Source organism: Euprymna scolopes, chromosome 22 (assembly GCF_053919585.1).
Source record: "Euprymna scolopes isolate OS-2025 chromosome 22, ASM5391958v1, whole genome shotgun sequence".
In the NCBI taxonomy this organism is placed as follows: Eukaryota; Metazoa; Mollusca; class Cephalopoda; order Sepiida; family Sepiolidae; genus Euprymna; species Euprymna scolopes.
In genome coordinates, this window is record NC_136503.1 from 120,962,994 (window position 1) to 120,978,307 (window position 15,314).

The window sequence follows — 15,314 nt, forward strand, 5'->3', positions numbered from 1 at the left end:
AATGGGTAAATAAATATGTATATTAAATAAATGGAAAGGGGTAAATAAATATGTATATTCAATAAATTGAAATTGGTAAATAAATATGTATATTCAATAAATGGAAATTGGTAAATAAATATGTATATTAAATAAATGGAAAGGGGTAAATAAATATGTATATTCAATAAATTGAAATTGGTAAATAAATATGTATATTCAATAAATGGAAATTGGTAAATAAATATGTATATTCAATAAATGGAAAGGGGTTAATAAATATGTATATTCAATAAATTGAAATTGGTAAATAAATATGTATATTCAATAAATGGAAAGGGGTAAATAAATATGTATATTCAATAAATTGAAATTGGTAAATAAATATGTATATTCAATAAATGGAAATTGGTAAATAAATATGTATATTAAATAAATGGAAAGGGGTAAATAAATATGTATATTCAATAAATTGAAATTGGTAAATAAATATGTATATTCAATAAATAGAAATTGGTAAATAAATATGTATATTAAATAAATGGAAAGGGGTTAATAAATATGCATATTCAATAAATGGAAATGGGTAAATAAATATGTATATTCAATAAATTGAAATTGGCAAATAAATATGTATATTCAATAAATGGAAATGGGTAAATAAATATGTATATTAAATAAATGGAAAGGGGTAAATAAATATGTATATTAAATAAATGGAAAGGGGTAAATAAATATGTATATTCAATAAATTGAAATTGGCAAATAAATATGTATATTCAATAAATGGAAATGGGTAAATAAATATGTATATTAAATAAATGGAAAGGGGTAAATAAATATGTATATTCAATAAATTGAAATTGGTAAATAAATATGTATATTCAATAAATGGAAATTGGTAAATAAATATGCATATTCAATAAATGGAAAGGGGTTAATAAATATGTATATTCAATAAATTGAAATTGGTAAATAAATATGTATATTCAATAAATGGAAAGGGGTAAATAAATATGTATATTCAATAAATGGAAATTGGTAAATAAATATGTATATTCAATAAATGGAAATTGGTAAATAAATATGTATATTAAATAAATGGAAAGGGGTAAATAAATATGTATATTCAATAAATTGAAATTGGTAAATAAATATGTATATTCAATAAATAGAAATTGGTAAATAAATATGTATATTCAATAAATGGAAAGGGGTTAATAAATATGCATATTCAATAAATGGAAATGGGTAAATAAATATGTATATTAAATAAATGGAAAGGGGTAAATAAATATGTATATTCAATAAATGGAAATGGGTAAATAAATATGTATATTCAATAAATGGAAAGGGGTAAATAAATATGTATATTCAATAAATGGAAATTGGTAAATAAATATGTATATTCAATAAATGGAAATTGGTAAATAAATATGTATATTACATAAATGGAAAGGGGTTATTAAATATGTATATTCAATAAATGGAAAGGGGTAAATAAATATGTATATTCAATAAATGGAAATGGGTAAATAAATATGTATATTCAATAAATGGAAATGGGTAAATAAATATGTATATTCAATAAAGGGAAATGGGCAAATAAATATGTATATTCAATAAATGGAAAGGGGTAAATAAATATGTATATTCAATAAATGGAAATGGGCAAATAAATATGTATATTAAATAAATTTAAATGTGTAAATACATATCCATTACTGAAATATATATTTGCCAATTTCCGTTTATTGAATATACATATTTATTTGCCCATTTCCATTTATTGAATATACATATTTATTTGCCCATTTCCATTTATTGAATATACATATTTATTTACCCATTTCAATTTATTAAATATACATATTTATCTTCCCATTTCCATTTATTGAATATACATATTTATTTACCCATTTCCATTTATTGAATATACATATTTATTTACCCATTTCTATTTATTGCATATACATATTTATTTGCCCATTTCCATTTATTGAATATACATATTTATTTGCCCATTTCAATTTATTGAATATACATATTTATTTGCCAATTTCTATTTATTGAATATACATATTTATTTACCCATTTCCATTTATTGAATATACATATTTATTTACCCATTTCCATTTATTGAATATAAATATTTATCTGCCCATTTCAACTAATTGAATATACATATTTGTTTGCCCATTTCCATTTATTGAATATACATATTTCTTTACCCATTTCCCTTTATTGAATATACATATTTATTTGCCCATTTCCATTTATTGAATATACATATTTATTTGCCCATTTCCATTTATTGAATATACATATGTATTTGCCTATTTCCATTTATTGAATATACATATTTATTTACCCATTTTCATTTATTGAATATACATATTTATTTGCCCATTTCCATTTATTGAATATACATATTTATTTGCCCATTTCAATTTATTGAATATACATATTTATGTGCCCATTTCCATTTATTGAATATACATATTTATTTGCCCATTTCCATTTATTGAATATACATATTTATTTGCCCATTTCTATTTATTGAATATACATATTTCTTTACCCATTTCCCTTTATTGAATATACATATTTATTTGCCCATTTCCATTTATTGAATATACATATTTATTTGCCCATTTCAATTTATTGAATATACATATTTATTTGCCCATTTCCATTTATTGAATATACATATTTATTTGCCCATTTCCATTTATTGAATATACATATTTATGTGCCCATTTCCATTTATTGAATATACATATTTATTTGCCCATTTCCATTTATTGAATATACATATTTATTTGCCCATTTCCATTTATTGAATATACATATTTATTTGCCCATTTCTATTTATTGAATATACATATTTCTTTACCCATTTCCCTTTATTGAATATACATATTTATTTGCCCATTTCCATTTATTGAATATACATATTTATTCACCCATTTCCCTTTATGTAATATACATATTTATTTGCCCATTTCCGTTTATTGAATATACATATTTATTTGCCCATTTCTATTTATTGAATATACATATTTCTTTACCCATTTCCATTTATTGAATATACATATTTATTTGCCCATTTCCATTTATTAGAATATACATGTTTATTTGCCCATTTCCATTTATTGAATATACATATTTATTTGCCCATTTCCATTTATTGAATATACATATTTATTTGCCGATTTCCATTTATTGAATATACATATTTATTTGCCCATTTCCATTTATTGAATATACATATTTATTTGCCCATTTCCATTTATTGAATATACATATTTATTTCCCATTTCCATTTATTGAACATACATATTTATTTGCCCATTTCCATTTATTGAATATACATATTTATTTGCCCATTTTCATTTATTGAATATACATATTTATTTGCCCATTTCCATTTATTGAATATACATATTTATTTGCCCATTTCCATTTATTGAATATACATATTTATTTGCCCATTTCCCTTTATTGAATATACATATTTATTTACCACTTACCATTTATTGAATATACATATTTATTTACCCATTTCCATTTATTGAATATACATATTTATTTGCCCATTTCCATTTATTGAATATACATATTTATTTGCCATTTCCATTTATTGAACATACATATTTATTTGCCCATTTCCATTTATTGAATATACATATTTATTTGCCCATTTTCATTTATTGAATATACATATTTATTTGCCCATTTCCATTTATTGAATATACATATTTATTTGCCCATTTCCATTTATTGAATATACATATTTATTTGCCCATTTCCCTTTATTGAATATACATATTTATTTACCACTTACCATTTATTGAATATACATATTTATTTACCCATTTCCATTTATTGAATATACATATTTATTTGCCCATTTAAACTTATTGAATATATATATTTATTTGCCCATTTCCCTTTATTGAATATACATATTTATTTACCCATTTCCATTTATTGAACATACATATTTATTTGCCCATTTCCATTTATTGAATATACATGTTTATTTACGCATTTCCCTTTATTGAATATACATATTTATTTACCCATTTCCATTTATTGAATATACATAGTTATTTGCCCATTTCCCTGTATTGAATATACATATTTATTTGCCCATTTCCATTTATTGAATATACATATTTATTTACCCATTTCCATTTATTGAATATACATATTTATTTGCCCATTTCCCTGTATTGAATATACATATTTATTTGCCCATTTCCATTTATTGAACATACAAAGTTATTTACCCATTTCAATTTATTGAATATACATAGTTATTTACCCATTTCCATTTATTGAATATACATGTTTATTTTTTGCCCATTTCCATTGATTGAATATACATATTTATTGCCAATTTCCATTTATTGAATATACATATTTATTTACCCATTACCAATTTCCATTTATTGAATATACAAATTTATTTTCCCATTTCCATTTATTGAATATACATATTTATTTATCCAATTCCCTTTATTGAATATACATATTTATTTGCCCATTTCCATTTATTGAATATACATAGTTATTTACCCATTTCCCTTTATGTAATATACATATTTATTTGCCCATTTCCATTTATTGAATATACATATTTATTTGCCCATTTCAACTTATTGAATATACATATTTATTTGCCCATTTCCCTTTATTGAATATACATATTTATTTGCCCATTTCCATTTATTGAACATACATATTTATTTGCCCATTTCCATTTATTGAATATACATGTTTATTTACGCATTTCCCTTTATTGAATATACATATTTATTTGCCCATTTCCCTGTATTGAATATACATATTTATTTGCCCATTTACATTTATTGAATATTAATATTTATTTGCCCATTTTCATTTATTGAATATACATATTTATTTGCCCATTTCCCTTTATTGAATATACATATTTATTTACCCATTTCCATTTATTGAACATACATATTTATTTGCCCATTTCCATTTATTGAATATACATGTTTATTTACGCATTTCCCTTTATTGAATATACATATTTATTTGCCCATTTCCCTGTATTGAATATACATATTTATTTGCCCATTTACATTTATTGAATATTAATATTTATTTGCCCATTTCCATTTATTGAATATACATATTTATTTGCCCATTTACATTTATTGAATATTAATATTTATTTACCCATTTCCATTTATTGAATATACATATTTATTTGCCCATTTCCATTTATTGAATATACATATTTATTTACCCATTTCCCTTTATTGAATATACATATTTATTTACCCATTTCCATTTATTGAATATACATATCTATTTGCCTATTTACATTTATTGAATATACATATTTATTTGCCCATTTACATTTATTGAATATTAATATTTATTGTCCCATTTACATTTATTGAATATTAATATTTATTTGCCCATTTACATTTATTGAATATTAATATTTATTGTCCCATTTACATTTATTGAATATTAATATTTATTTGCCCATTTCCATTTATTGAATATACATATTTATTTGCCCATTTACATTTATTGAATATACATATTTATTTACCCATTTCCCTTTATTGAATATACATATTTATTTACCCATTTCCATTTATTGAATATACATATCTATTTGCCTATTTACATTTATTGAATATACATATTTATTTGCCCATTTACATTTATTGAATATTAATATTTATTGTCCCATTTACATTTATTGAATATTAATATTTATTTGCCCATTTACATTTATTGAATATTAATATTTATTGACCCATTTACATTTATTGAATATTAATATTTATTTACCCATTTCCATTTATTGAATATACATATTTATTTGCCCATTTCCATTTATTGAATATACATATTTATTTACCCATTTCCCTTTATTGAATATACATATTTATTTACCCATTTCCATTTATTGAATATACATATCTATTTGCCTATTTACATTTATTGAATATACATATTTATTTGCCCATTTACATTTATTGAATATTAATATTTATTGTCCCATTTACATTTATTGAATATTAATATTTATTTGCCCATTTACATTTATTGAATATTAATATTTATTGTCCCATTTACATTTATTGAATATTAATATTTATTTGCCCATTTCCATTTATTGAATATACATATTTATTTGCCCATTTACATTTATTGAATATTAATATTTATTTGCCCATTTCCATTTATTGAATATACATATTTATTTGCCCATTTACTCTTATTGAATATTAATATTTATTTGCCCATTTCCATTTATTGAATATACATATTTATTTGCCCATTTACATTTATTGAATATTAATATTTATTTGCCCATTTCCATTTATTGAATATACATATTTATTTGCCTATTTACATTTATTGAATATTAATATTTATTTGCCCATTTACATTTATTGAATATTAATATTTGTTTGCCCATTTCCATTTATTGAATATACATAAGTATTTGCCCATTTACATTTATTGAATATTAATATTTATTTGCCCATTTACATTTATTGAATATACATATTTATTTGCCCATTTACATTTATTGAATATTAATATTTATTTGCCCATTTCCATTTATTGAATATACATATTTATTTGCCCATTTCCATTTATTTATTATACATATTTATTTGCCCATTTACATTTATTGAACATACATATGTATTTGCCCATTTCCCTTAATTGAATATACATATTTATTTGCCCATTTCCATTTATAAAATATGCATATTTATTTACCCATTTCCATTTATTGAATATACATATTTATTTACCCATTTCCATTTATTGAATATACATATTTATTTGCCCATTTCCATTTATTGAATATACATATCTAATTGCCCATTTCCATTTATTGAATATACATATTTATTTACCCATTTCCATTTATGGAATATACATATTTATTTGCCCATTTCCATTTATTGAATATAAATATTTTTCTGCCCATTTCAACTTATTGAATATGCATATTTATTTGCCCATTTCCATTTATTTAATATACATATTTATTTGCCCATTTCCATTTATTGAATATACATATTTATTTGCCCATTTCCCTTTATTGAATATACATATTTATTTACCCATATCCATTTATTGAATATACATATTTATTTACCCATTTCCATTTATGGAATATACATATTTATTTGCCCATTTCCATTTATTGAATATACATATTTATTTACCCATTTCCATTTATTAAATATACATATTTATTTACCCATTTCGATTTATTGAATATACATATTTATTTGCCCATTTAAATTTATTGAATATTAATATTTATTGTCCCATTTACATTTATTGAATATTAATATTTATTTGCCCATTTCCATTTATTGAATATACATATTTATTTGCCCATTTACATTTATTGAATATTAATATTTATTTGCCCTTTTCCATTTATTGAATATACATATTTATTTGCCCATTTACACTTAATGAATATTAATATTTATTTGCCCATTTCCATTTATTGAATATACATATTTATTTGCCCATTTCCATTTATTGAATATTAATATTTATTTGCCCATTTCCATTTATTGAATATACATATTTATTTGCCCATTTAAATTTATTGAATATTAATATTTATTTGCCCATTTACATTTATTGAATATTAATATTTGTTTGCCCATTTCCATTTATTGAATATACATAAGTATTTGCCCATTTACATTTATTGAATATACATATTTATTTGCCCATTTACATTTATTGAATATACATATTTATTGTCCCATTTCCATTTATTGAATATACATATTTATTTGCCCATTTCCATTTATTTATTATACATATTTATTTGCCCATTTACATTTATTGAACATACATATGTATTTGATCATTTCCCTTAATTGAATATACATATTTATTTGCCCATTTCCATTTATAAAATATGCATATTTATTTACCCATTTCCATTTATTGAATATACATATTTATTTACCCATTTCCATTTATTGAATATACATATTTATTTGCCCATTTCCATTTATTGAATATACATATCTAATTGCCCATTTCCATTTATTGAATATACATATTTATTTACCCATTTCCATTTATGGAATATACATATTTATTTGCCCATTTCCATTTATTGAATATAAATATTTTTCTGCCCATTTCAACTTATTGAATATGCATATTTATTTGCCCATTTCCATTTATTTAATATACATATTTATTTGCCCATTTCCATTTATTGAATATACATATTTATTTGCCCATTTCCCTTTATTGAATATACATATTTATTTACCCATTTCCATTTATTGAATATACATATTTATTTACCCATTTCCATTTATGGAATATACATATTTATTTGCCCATTTCCATTTATTGAATATACATATTTATTTACCCATTTCCATTTATTAAATATACATATTTATTTACCCATTTCGATTTATTGAATATACATATTTATTTGCCCATTTACATTTATTGAATATTAATATTTATTGTCCCATTTACATTTATTGAATATTAATATTTATTTGCCCATTTCCATTTATTGAATATACATATTTATTTGCCCATTTACATTTATTGAATATTAATATTTATTTGCCCTTTTCCATTTATTGAATATACATATTTATTTGCCCATTTACACTTAATGAATATTAATATTTATTTGCCCATTTCTATTTATTGAATATACATATTTATTTGCCCATTTCCATTTATTGAATATTAATATTTATTTGCCCATTTCCATTTATTGAATATACATATTTATTTGCCCATTTAAATTTATTGAATATTAATATTTATTTGCCCATTTACATTTATTGAATATTAATATTTGTTTGCCCATTTCCATTTATTGAATATACATAAGTATTTGCCCATTTACATTTATTGAATATACATATTTATTTGCCCATTTACATTTATTGAATATTAATATTTATTGTCCCATTTCCATTTATTGAATATACATATTTATTTGCCCATTTCCATTTATTTATCATACATATTTATTTGCCCATTTACATTTATTGAACGTACATATATATTTGCCCATTTCCCTTAATTGAATATACATATTTATTTGCCCATTTCCATTTATAAAATATGCATATTTATTTACCCATTTCCATTTATTGAATATACATATTTATTTACCCATTTCCATTTATTGAATATACATATTTATTTGCCCATTTCCATTTATTGAATATGCATATCTAATTGCCCATTTCCATTTATTGAATATACATATTTATTTACCCATTTCCATTTATGGAATATACATATTTATTTGCCCATTTCCATTTATTGAATATAAATATTTTTCTGCCCATTTCAACTTATTGAATATGCATATTTATTTGCCCATTTCCATTTATTGAATATACATATTTATTTGCCCATTTCCATTTATTGAATATACATATTTATTTGCCCATTTCCCTTTATTGAATATACATATTTATTTACCCATTTCCATTTATTGAATATACATATTTATTTACCCATTTCCATTTATGGAATATACATATTTATTTGCCCATTTCCATTTATTGAATATACATATTTATTTACCCATTTCCATTTATCAAATATACATATTTATTTACCCATTTCGATTTATTGAATATACATATTTATTTACCCATTTCCAATTATTGAATATACATAGTTATTTACCTATTTCCATTTATTGAATATACATATTTATTTGCCCATTTCCATTTATTGAATATACATGTTTATTTTCCCATTTCCCTTTATTGAATATACATATTTATTTGCCCATTTCCCTTTATTGAGTATAAATATTTATTTGCCCATTTCCATTTATTGAATATACATATTTATTTGCCCATTTCCATTTATTGAATATACATATTTATTTGCCCATTTCCATGTATTGAATATACATATTTATTTGCCAATTTCAACTTATTGAATATACATATTTATTTGCCCATTTCCATTTATTGAATATACATATTTATTTGCCCATTTCCCTTTATTGAATATACATATTTATTTACCCATTTCCATTTATTGAATATACATATTTATTTGCCCATTTACATTTATTGAATATACATATTTATTTGCCCATTTACATTTATTGAATATTAATATTGATTTGCCCATGTACATTTATTGAATATACATATTTATTTGCCCATTTCCATTTATTGAATATTAATATTTATTTGCCCATTTCCATTTATTGAATATACATATTTATTTGCCCATTTCCCTTTATTGAGTATACATATTTATTTGCCCATTTCCATTTATTGAATATACATATTTATTTGCCCATTTCCATTTATTGAATATACATATTTATTTGCCCATTTCCCTTTATTGAATATACATATTTATTTACCCATTTCCATTTATTGAATATACATATTTATTTGCCCATTTACATTTATTGAATATACATATTTATTTGCCCATTTCCATTTATTGAATATACATATTTATTTGCCCATTTCATTTATTGAATATACATATTTATTTGCCCATTTCCCTTTATTGAATATACATATTTATTTACCCATTTCCATTTATTGAATATACATATTTATTTGCCCATTTACATTTATTGAATATACATATTTATTTGCCCATTTACATTTATTGAATATTAATATGTATTTGCCCATTTCAATTTATTGAATATACATATTTATTTGCCCATTTACATTTATTGAATATACATATTTATTTGCCCATTTCCATTTATGGAATATACATATTTATTTGCTCATTTACATTTATTGAATATACATATTTATTTGCCCATTTCCATTTATGGAATATACATATTTATTTGCCCATTTCCATTTATGGAATATACATATTTATTTGCCCATTTACATTTATTGAATATACATATTTATTTGCTCATTTACATTTATTGAATATACATATTTATTTACCCATTTCCATTTATTGAATATACATATTTATTTGCCCATTTCCATTTATTGAATATACATATCTAATTGCCCATTTCCATTTATTGAATATACATATTTATTTACCCATTTCCATTTATGGAATATACATATTTATTTGCCCATTTCCATTTATTGAATATAAATATTTTTCTGCCCATTTCAACTTATTGAATATGCATATTTATTTACCCATTTCCATTTATTGAATATACATATTTATTTACCCATTTCCATTTATGGAATATACATATTTATTTGCCCATTTCCATTTATTGAATATACATATTTATTTACCCATTTCCATTTATTAAATATACATATTTATTTACCCATTTCGATTTATTGAATATACATATTTATTTACCCATTTCCAATTATTGAATATACATAGTTATTTACCTATTTCCATTTATTGAATATACATATTTATTTGCCCATTTCCATTTATTGAATATACATGTTTATTTTCCCATTTCCCTTTATTGAATATACATATTTATTTGCCCATTTCCCTTTATTGAGTATACATATTTATTTGCCCATTTCCATTTATTGAATATACATATTTATTTGCCCATTTCCATTTATTGAATATACATATTTATTTGCCCATTTCCATGTATTGAATATACATATTTATTTGCCAATTTCAACTTATTGAATATACATATTTATTTGCCCATTTCCATTTATTGAATATACATATTTATTTGCCCATTTCCCTTTATTGAATATACATATTTATTTACCCATTTCCATTTATTGAATATACATATTTATTTGCCCATTTACATTTATTGAATATACATATTTATTTGCCCATTTACATTTATTGAATATTAATATTGATTTGCCCATGTACATTTATTGAATATACATATTTATTTGCTCATTTACATTTATTGAATATTAATATTTATTTGCCCATTTCAATTTATTGAATATACATATTTATTTGCCCATTTACATTTATTGAATATTAATATTTATTTGCCCATTTCCATTTATTGAATATACATATTTATTTGCCCATTTCCATTTATTGAATATACATATTTATTTACCCATTTCCATTTATTGAATATACATATTTATTTGCCCATTTCCCTGTATTGAATATACATATTTATTTGCCCATTTCCATTTATTGAACATACATAGTTATTTACCCATTTCAATTTATTGAATATACATAGTTATTTACCCATTTCCATTTATTGAATATACATGTTTATTTTTTGCCCATTTCCATTTATTGAATATACATATTTATTGCCAATTTCCATTTATTGAATATACATATTTATTTACCCATTACCAATTTCCATTTATTGAATATACATATTTATTTTCCCATTTCCATTTATTGAATATACATATTTATTTATCCAATTCCCTTTATTGAATATACATATTTATTTGCCCATTTCCATTTATTGAATATACATATTTATTTACCCATTTCCCTTTATGTAATATACATATTTATTTGCCCATTTCCATCTATTGAATATACATATTTATTTGCCCATTTCAACTTATTGAATATACATATTTATTTGCCCATTTCCCTTTATTGAATATACATATTTATTTACCCATTTCCATTTATTGAACATACATATTTATTTGCCCATTTCCATTTATTGAATATACATGTTTTTTTACGCATTTCCCTTTATTGAATATACATATTTATTTGCCCATTTCCCTGTATTGAATATACATATTTATTTGCCCATTTACATTTATTGAATATTAATATTTATTTGCACATTTCCATTTATTGAATATACATATTTATTTGCCCATTTACATTTATTGAATATTAATATTTATTTACCCATTTCCATTTATTGAATATACATATTTATTTGCTAATTTCCATTTATTGAATATACATATTTATTTGCCCATTTCCATTTATTGAATATACATATTTATTTGCCCATTTCCCTTTATTGAATATACATATTTATTTACCCATTTCCATTTATTGAATATACATATCTATTTGCCTATTTACATTTATTGAATATACATATTTATTTGCCCATTTACATTTATTGAATATTAATATTTATTGTCCCATTTACATTTATTGAATATTAATATTTATTTGCCCATTTACATTTATTGAATATTAATATTTATTGTCCCATTTACATTTATTGAATATTAATATTTATTTGCCCATTTCCATTTATTGAATATACATATTTATTTGCCCATTTACATTTATTGAATATTAATATTTATTTACCCATTTCCATTTATTGAATATACATATTTATTTGCCCATTTACACTTATTGAATATTAATATTTATTTGCCAATTTCCATTTATTGAATATACATATTTATTTGCCCATTTCCATTTATTGAATATACATATTTATTTGCCAATTTCTATTTATTGAATATTAATATTTATTTGCCCATTTCCATTTATTGAATATACATATTTATTTCCCATTTCCATTTATTGAATATACATATTTATTTGCCCATTTTTCTTTATTGAATATACATATTTATTTACCCATATCCATTTATTGAATATACATATTTATTTACCCATTTCCATTTATGGAATATACATATTTATTTGCCCATTTCCATTTATTGAATATACATATTTATTTGCCCATTTCCATTTATTAAATATACATATTTATTTACCCATTTCGATTTATTGAATATACATATTTATTTGCCCATTTAAATTTATTGAATATTAATATTTATTGTCCCATTTACATTTATTGAATATTAATATTTATTTGCCCATTTCCATTTATTGAATATACATATTTATTTGCCCATTTACATTTATTGAATATTAATATTTATTTGCCCTTTTCCATTTATTGAATATACATATTTATTTGCCCATTTACACTTAATGAATATTAATATTTATTTGCCCATTTCCATTTATTGAATATACATATTTATTTGCCCATTTCCATTTATTGAATATACATATTTATTTGCCCATTTCCATTTATTGAATATACATATTTATTTGCCCATTTAAATTTATTGAATATTAATATTTATTTGCCCATTTACATTTATTGAATATTAATATTTGTTTGCCCATTTCCATTTATTGAATATACATAAGTATTTGCCCATTTACATTTATTGAATATACATATTTATTTGCCCATTTACATTTATTGAATATTAATATTTATTGTCCCATTTCCATTTATTGAATATACATATTTATTTGCCCATTTCCATTTATTTATTATACATATTTATTTGCCCATTTACATTTATTGAACATACATATGTATTTGCCCATTTCCCTTAATTGAATATACATATTTATTTGCCCATATCCATTTATAAAATATGCATATTTATTTACCCATTTCCATTTATTGAATATACATATTTATTTACCCATTTCCATTTATTGAATATACATATTTATTTGCCCATTTCCATTTATTGAATATACATATCTAATTGCCCATTTCCATTTATTGAATATACATATTTATTTACCCATTTCCATTTATGGAATATACATATTTATTTGCCCATTTCCATTTATTGAATATAAATATTTTTCTGCCCATTTCAACTTATTGAATATGCATATTTATTTGCCCATTTCCATTTATTTAATATACATATTTATTTGCCCATTTCCATTTATTGAATATACATATTTATTTGCCCATTTCCCTTTATTGAATATACATATTTATTTACCCATTTCCATTTATTGAATATACATATTTATTTACCCATTTCCATTTATGGAATATACATATTTATTTGCCCATTTCCATTTATTGAATATACATATTTATTTACCCATTTCCATTTATTAAATATACATATTTATTTACCCATTTCGATTTATTGAATATACATATTTATTTGCCCATTTACATTTATTGAATATTAATATTTATTGTCCCATTTACATTTATTGAATATTAATATTTATTTGCCCATTTCCATTTATTGAATATACATATTTATTTGCCCATTTACATTTATTGAATATTAATATTTATTTGCCCTTTTCCATTTATTGAATATACATATTTATTTGCCCATTTACACTTAATGAATATTAATATTTATTTGCCCATTTCTATTTATTGAATATACATATTTATTTGCCCATTTCCATTTATTGAATATTAATATTTATTTGCCCATTTCCATTTATTGAATATACATATTTATTTGCCCATTTAAATTTATTGAATATTAATATTTATTTGCCCATTTACATTTATTGAATATTAATATTTGTTTGCCCATTTCCATTTATTGAATATACATAAGTATTTG